This window comes from Morone saxatilis, unplaced genomic scaffold (genome assembly GCF_004916995.1).
Source record: "Morone saxatilis isolate NCDOM2014 unplaced genomic scaffold, NCSU_SB_2.0 Contig18, whole genome shotgun sequence".
NCBI lineage: Eukaryota > Metazoa > Chordata > Actinopteri > Moronidae > Morone > Morone saxatilis.
In genome coordinates this window covers 18,810,546-18,817,440 of record NW_023339740.1, presented here as the reverse complement: position 1 = coordinate 18,817,440, position 6,895 = coordinate 18,810,546, and positions in this window count along the sequence as shown.

Sequence of the window (6,895 nt, the reverse complement as noted above, 5' to 3'; positions counted from 1 at the left end):
AGTTTGGCACTATTGTTTAAGTATGCAGCTCATTGTTAAACTCTTGGTAGCTCCCAAAATCATAATAAAGTTTGAACAAATTTGTCATAAATGTTTTCTCATCTTGGTTTGTGTATGGTAATAAATGTTCAAATTAAGACAGTGTGCTTCTATATAACATCAACAGTAAAGTTGTATGGAGACATTTCTTGGAGGCAAAGGAGTAATTAAACCTTTACGTTACAGACTGCAGTTGTAATCAGCCGACGGAAATGTATATGTACGCAAACAGTTTAATAAGGAGGAAAAAACAGCTCTGATTCTCACATGCAAGAGATCTCTGAACAGCAAGGCTGGTGAAGGCTTTTTACTGTATTAAAAAAACATTTGAACAGTGGAAACAGTTAACAGTATTACCTGTATTATGTTATTTCTATCAGTTTCTCTCAAACATGTTTTGGTTGTGAAGGGTGGTTTTGCAAAGACATCATGCAACAGTATGTAATACTGAAACACTTTTTCCATTCTTGCTGTCAAAACAATCACAATTCTGCTTCGGTTAAATCAGTTTAGATTTAGGGTTAATATCTCCATTTGTTACGTCACTGTTATGGACAGAAATTAGTCTCAATATAGGTGAAAAATACATGTTTCATGATCTACAAATAAAACCATATTTAGATTAATGTATATGATGATTTCTGTAATAATAGTAATTTATGGTGTCCACATATTCATTATCAAAATACCAACTGACAAATTGTTGCACCCATTTGTAAATCTTGAAAAACACATTTGTCACCAATGTTGAGACTAATTTATCTCCATTATGTCATCACAATGTCTCAATTTTACCACTGAAGGCAGATGAGAAAATCCAACTTGCATTGTATAATGATGACCAATAAAATCGCTTCACAGCCCTAATTTGCATCCTAGATGTATACTAAAGACAGTAGTGTAGACTATAGCATGACCTAACTCCAAAATCTGACATGATGATCAAATGTAACTGACTGGGCCCATGTTTGACCTCCACTATATTTGTGATTTGAGTAGTTCTGTAGTTCTTCTCAGAAATTGAGGGTATAAGTATCTTAATCACGTCAGTTTGAGTCTGTGCTGTCTGGGCAATGATTAGAAGCCTTTACAAAGTTTACATATAATGTTTTTTATTTTCTGAAAACTTTCACCCATTCCAGCCCAACACCCACAGCATCTTGGCTCATTTCCAAAAATTAATCAAGCGTCTTCTGAAAGGAATACCGACATGCTCTAAAGCGCAACAGAAGCTCAGCCAAAACAAAACCCCCTTGTTTCTCTTTGGACGAAAAATAAAAGACATGGAGCTTGAGAGAGGAAACAAATTCTCCTTTATCTGTTGCCTCTTCGAATAAACCGAGCACACTCTCCGTGTTGATTTTGGATGGGCAGCAGAAAAGTTCTTACACAGGAAACCAGACATATCCCATAATTCAGAAAGGGGGACGCAGCCTACAGGGAGTGAATATAATCATATTCTCTCCTACCCAGTCAGTTCAATTCCCAGTTCATATTTCTTGTCATGAAAACAGCATAATTCTGTACTTATTTTTATTAACCACGCTAGCAGCATAGCTCTGTGTTGGTTGGTCTGTTGGTCAGTAATTTGGTCCAGATTGAAATGTCTCAACTACTAGATTGCCACGACATTTAACATAGACATTCATGCCCCCGTCAGGAGTAATTACAATAACTTTAGTGACTTTTCATCTGGTGCCATTGTCAGAATTTTATTTGACACTTTGGTTTAAGACCAATACACCTCAACTGTACTTTACTTTGTGTTTAGTGCTAATTAGAAATGATCGTGTGCTAACTAGGGCTGGGTATCCTTTAAAAAATTACAATACAATACCCTTAAAATGATACCGATACCAATAGAGTACTTCATTAGATACAGTTGAAGAAGCCATTGGCCTTGCAGTGCAGCTGTCCACCCTGAAGTTTTCCCAGTTTTTCCTGAAATTATTATTATATTATTTTATCAGATGCCACAGGTGTGTAGTTTAGCCGTAAGTTTTGGTGGCATCTAGGCATGCTGAGCTGCCGCAACAAATACAATGTGATCAACTTTACCATCACAGATTGTATGAAGCTGCTGTATGGGGCTGCTCGCTATAGCTATGGTAGTGGGCCAATCACATGTCACATTAAATCAAAGAATGCTTTCAGTGATTGGCTCCAAGCAAAACCATACAAATCATCATTTTTTTCTAGCTTTGGATACAAAAAGATAAAATCTTTTGACTAGAGAAGTTACCATAGTGCTTGGTATTGGAATATTTCAGTTGATACCTCAAAGGTGAGTACTCAGCTCTAATGCTATAGCCTGTGAAACAACATTATACCTGCATGTTAACGTTTAGCTCAAAGCACTGCTTTGCCTCAGTACAGTGAATGATACACATGATGCTTCAAATGAGTGGTGATGGTTTCCTCATCAAGTCAACATATTAACTATCTCTTTACATGAATTAACAACGCTAATATGGGCATCTACAGCACATGATATTCTTACAATGCCATTCTTTATTGATTGTCAGAGATCATACCAAAGACATGGGTAAAATCGTAACCTTCATGAAGGTACTGTAGGTCAGAACTGTTACTGTATACTGCGTAAGTTTTAGCTAGTTGTGCCTAATAAACACACTAAAAACTTCAATATGCTGTAAAAATAGGATATCATCCAAAGAAAATCAAAACTCAAAGTGTAAAACAAGGTCAGCAAATCAAAGGGATTTGTCTGCTTTCTCTTTATGGTGTATCAGCAAATCTCTCACTCTGGGAAAACTCTTGAGTAGCTCGATAAAGTCCAGTGGGCTCAAAGTAAACTCAACGCTGTATAAAGTTCTCTTGCCTCTTTTGAGGGTCTTGGGAGAATAAAGCACAATAAACAGAAGCCCCCCTCTAAAGGTCCACAACAAAAGCAAATAGCCCCAGCCTGGCTATAGCTTTATTAGCGGTCAGCTGGTTCCCATTAGAAAGGCTTTGTGAACTGCTATCTCTTCTCAAGAATCCCAAACAAACTGACCCTCGGCTCTGTTTGTCTCCCTCTAACCTCTCTCCGCATCCATCGTGCTTCTCCAAGCAATATCCCTGGATACCAGCAGCCCTCCCACAAACAGAGGTCGGCTTTAGTGACCTCTCTGACCACTGATGTCGTTACAAAGCCACTTAGGTGTAGCTGGTGGCGAATGATTTGTTAGACATCTGTTTGTTTTTTTGTCCTATTGCAGTGGCTGCTTGTAATATTGTCTTCCTTTTTTTAAGACAAGTTCAAGCTATGTCCTCTGCCTCTAATAAGTGGCAACTGAATTATTTGTACTGAAAGGAATAGAATTGTCTTTCCCAGAGTTAGGTGAGAAGATCAATACCCAGTTCATATTTCTTGTCATGCATACATTTTATTTACGTTTTTACCATTGTTAAAACAATTTAGAAATATACAAATGTAATTTCTGGGAGATAGCTTTGTTCAAAGACTAAATATTCCTCACCTAATTTCTCTCCATATACCATCATGTTATTCTCATAATTGGGAGATTGTGGGTTCGTATATGGGTAATCCCTGTAAAAATGTGATTAGATATCAGTTTGATCTGTGATTAGATACCAGATTGAGCTGTGTGAAAAAAAATGGGAGTTTCTTGGTAAAGAATGTGCTGAAGTTAAAATATGGAAGATGAAAACAGAGACTCTTTCCTTTTCTTTATCAAATAAAGTTGGTCAGGCCTGCAGCACTGAGCATCCTTTGTTGAGCCCCGGCTCTTGGGTCTTACTCATACTCTCAGACGGCCCCATCTGGATCAAAGCTCCACCAGTCCTGCCCTGTACTTCTTACATCCTGTGATCAAAAAACAGACTGAGAGAGATAGGTAGAAAGAAAGAAAGGTAGCTACAAATCTTTACACATCTATTGTATCAAGAAACAAATGAAGACAACATGGTTAGAGAGGGATAGTTGTGATAGGGTGTTGAGGGGGGCTCAAAGACCTGACCTGATCAGCCAACAAAGCTACCATTCATGTTCTTCACCCAGTAATGGAAAAGGTTTTTCCCCTGACGGTGAAAACAGAGCAAGGGGCAAATCTGCAAAGACAACAGACAGGGAGAGGTCCCCGCCGCTGTGGATTAGGATCTGCTTGCTGTGCGCCACGTTCAGATCTCCACACGGGCGAAAGAAACCAGGCATCTGCACCACAGAGTGCAGAGTAGGGAGGAAATGAATGGCCCGGACTTATTCCTCCGTGAGCAGAAGGATCATATGGCCTTGGAGGCCAGGGGGACCTGTTCTGGATCCTGGGTCTGGTCAGCCTGCTGCAGGCTATAACCAAATAACTGCTTCACTTCATCCCCCTTTAAATTTAGTGTATGTATGATCTTTAGTCTTTTATTTAAGGTAACAACTAACAATAAGGTCAAAAAAGTTGAGTGTTAAGTAATTTCTGACTATTGGCTATTTAGTATCCGTAAGCAGACTCCTCCTGTGAAGACCCATAAGGGAAGGGGAGAGAGAGACTCCTAAATTGGTGGGGGTCATGTATTTTGTCTTTTTGCTCAAGGAAGGGTAGTCTGATTTTGTTTTTGGTAGAATGTAGCTGTGCATAGTTCCATTTACTCACAATAATTAACATTTTTATTAACTTTGTACTCTCTATTTGACTGATTTAACATCATTAGCACTTTGAATTCCATTGTTGAAAGGTGCTGTACAAATAAACTTGCCTTGTATAGTCTGATGAGAACCATATGAATCTGAGATGGAAAAGAAATATTGGGGTCCTCAATTCATCACCAGCTACAAATAGTATGCAGCCTGTGCCCGGTTCACTCATGGTAGCTGTATTTATTTAGCGACTCTTTTCTAAAATAGAGAGTGGTCAACCCTGAATCGTGCCAAAGCGTAAAATACATATGCTGGTCAACCAAGCCTAGGCCTTGAAGTGTCAATGTTTCAACATGTATCCTCTAGTGTATTACATTACGTGAGATTGGTCTCATATTGGGGGGAAGATAATGCAGTCAAGGGGGGGTGCCAAAGAGAGTATTAATTGCCATACAGTGCCTTACTAATGGTAATGAATCATTTCTGATTAATTTGGAATCATTTGCTAAAGGTATTATTTATGAATATGCAAAAACGTCGTAAAGATTGTTTTAGATTCATGGCTTCAATGCAAAATGTTAGAAGTGCTGGTTAAACAAAACTTTAATATACATTATGTACCACAATCCGAAGACATAGATTCCTCTTCTCTGACTTATAAAGAAACATGGGCTTGAGCAAGAATGGGATACATCTGATCACCAGACTGATTGTAGGAAGATTCAAATTTACATATTATTGTTTTATCAAAGCACAATCCCTCCTTCATGTTATGAATGAGTTTTCAGATACCCTGTTTAACTTGGAACCAGCTCTGCTTCTGAAAAGATATAAAGGCGTAGATGAAACGATGATCAAAAGGTTGAAACAGCTTTGGGTGGCCCTTGAGCTTCCGATTGCCCCATATTGTGTTTTGGAAAACTTTATTTTGTTTTGGGATCTCAGTCTGCTGAAGGCACTAATATGAGTCGGGACATCCTGTTTCCTGAGGGGAAGATCTTTCTCTTTTTCCTCGTCTGTCCTGGGGTGCTGCCTACAGCGCTGGAGAAACTTGAAGGCCACGAATGTTGACATTTTTATCTAAAAAAAAGTGTGTGTGTTGTAAGTAGATGTGAGATCAAAGTGCCCGGCGCAGAGGAACTAATTAGGTCAATATATCTCAGTGTCGCTGTCAGTGTGTGAAATCCTGGGGTTATAAAGATGATGAGAAAATTCATTTAAACTTTTTTCCCCCATATGATACTACTGTACCCTAGGCTACAGTATATTTAAAAGCTAAATAAATTATTTCGAGAGCAGTGAACCTAGAGATGTTTTGTTTATACAGGCATAGATATTTGATTAATTTCCTTTTTTCAGTTTAATACCATACAGCCAGCACTGTAACTTTTGTAGAAACAGATTTCAACTGAAGAATAGTTCCTGTTTATTATAACTTCGATTAGGATTTTGCAGTTTTGACCACCAAGTTATCTGTGTCACCGCAGTAATTGCTGGGAACATGGAGACATTGCTTACAACAAAAGATAAATACAAATGGTCAGAATGATCTAAACTACATCATTTGGAAATCTGTGTTGTACCGTTTCAAAGTTGTACTGGTCAGTGTATTTTTTAAAAAAACCTATCAAATAGATTTCAGAAGGCATTTGAACCTTTGTTTGTCTTGCCACAAGTGATTTGACTTTACTGTAGCACTTGTTTTTGCTGTGTTCCCATATCTCATCAATGAAAGCTGCTATCATCTATATTTTTATATAAAAATTCACATTAATAATGTGAATCATCAGATTCATTTCCAGTTGCAGCAGGCAGCTGTTTTCAGGTAAAATGCTCTGTCCAATATACGCAACCTGTCTGGCACCAAACATACAGCAGCAGCAACATACAGACAAAGATTTAGACCAAAAAAGAATCAGGAGAGTGAATATTTGATTCATATCCATCAGATCAACATAAACGACTCCAAATAAATAGTAATAGTCTGTTTGCTATCATGTTTGCTATAACAACCCCATAACATGCACTGCCCCCAAAAGGCTAGAAAATCAAAGATAAGTCTTAATATTAACTGCTTAAAATGGCAAATTAAATTATAGATTGTACTAAGTATTTTAATTTTAATTTTTATTTAGTGATGGACTGTCCTGAGTTCTGTCTATAGCACAATGATGTGACGTCCTGAATCAATTAAGCACCAGTTCTAGTCTGTTGCAGCTCTGAACTGTATTGAACCTCCCCTAAAACACAGCCTGCTGTGTCTCT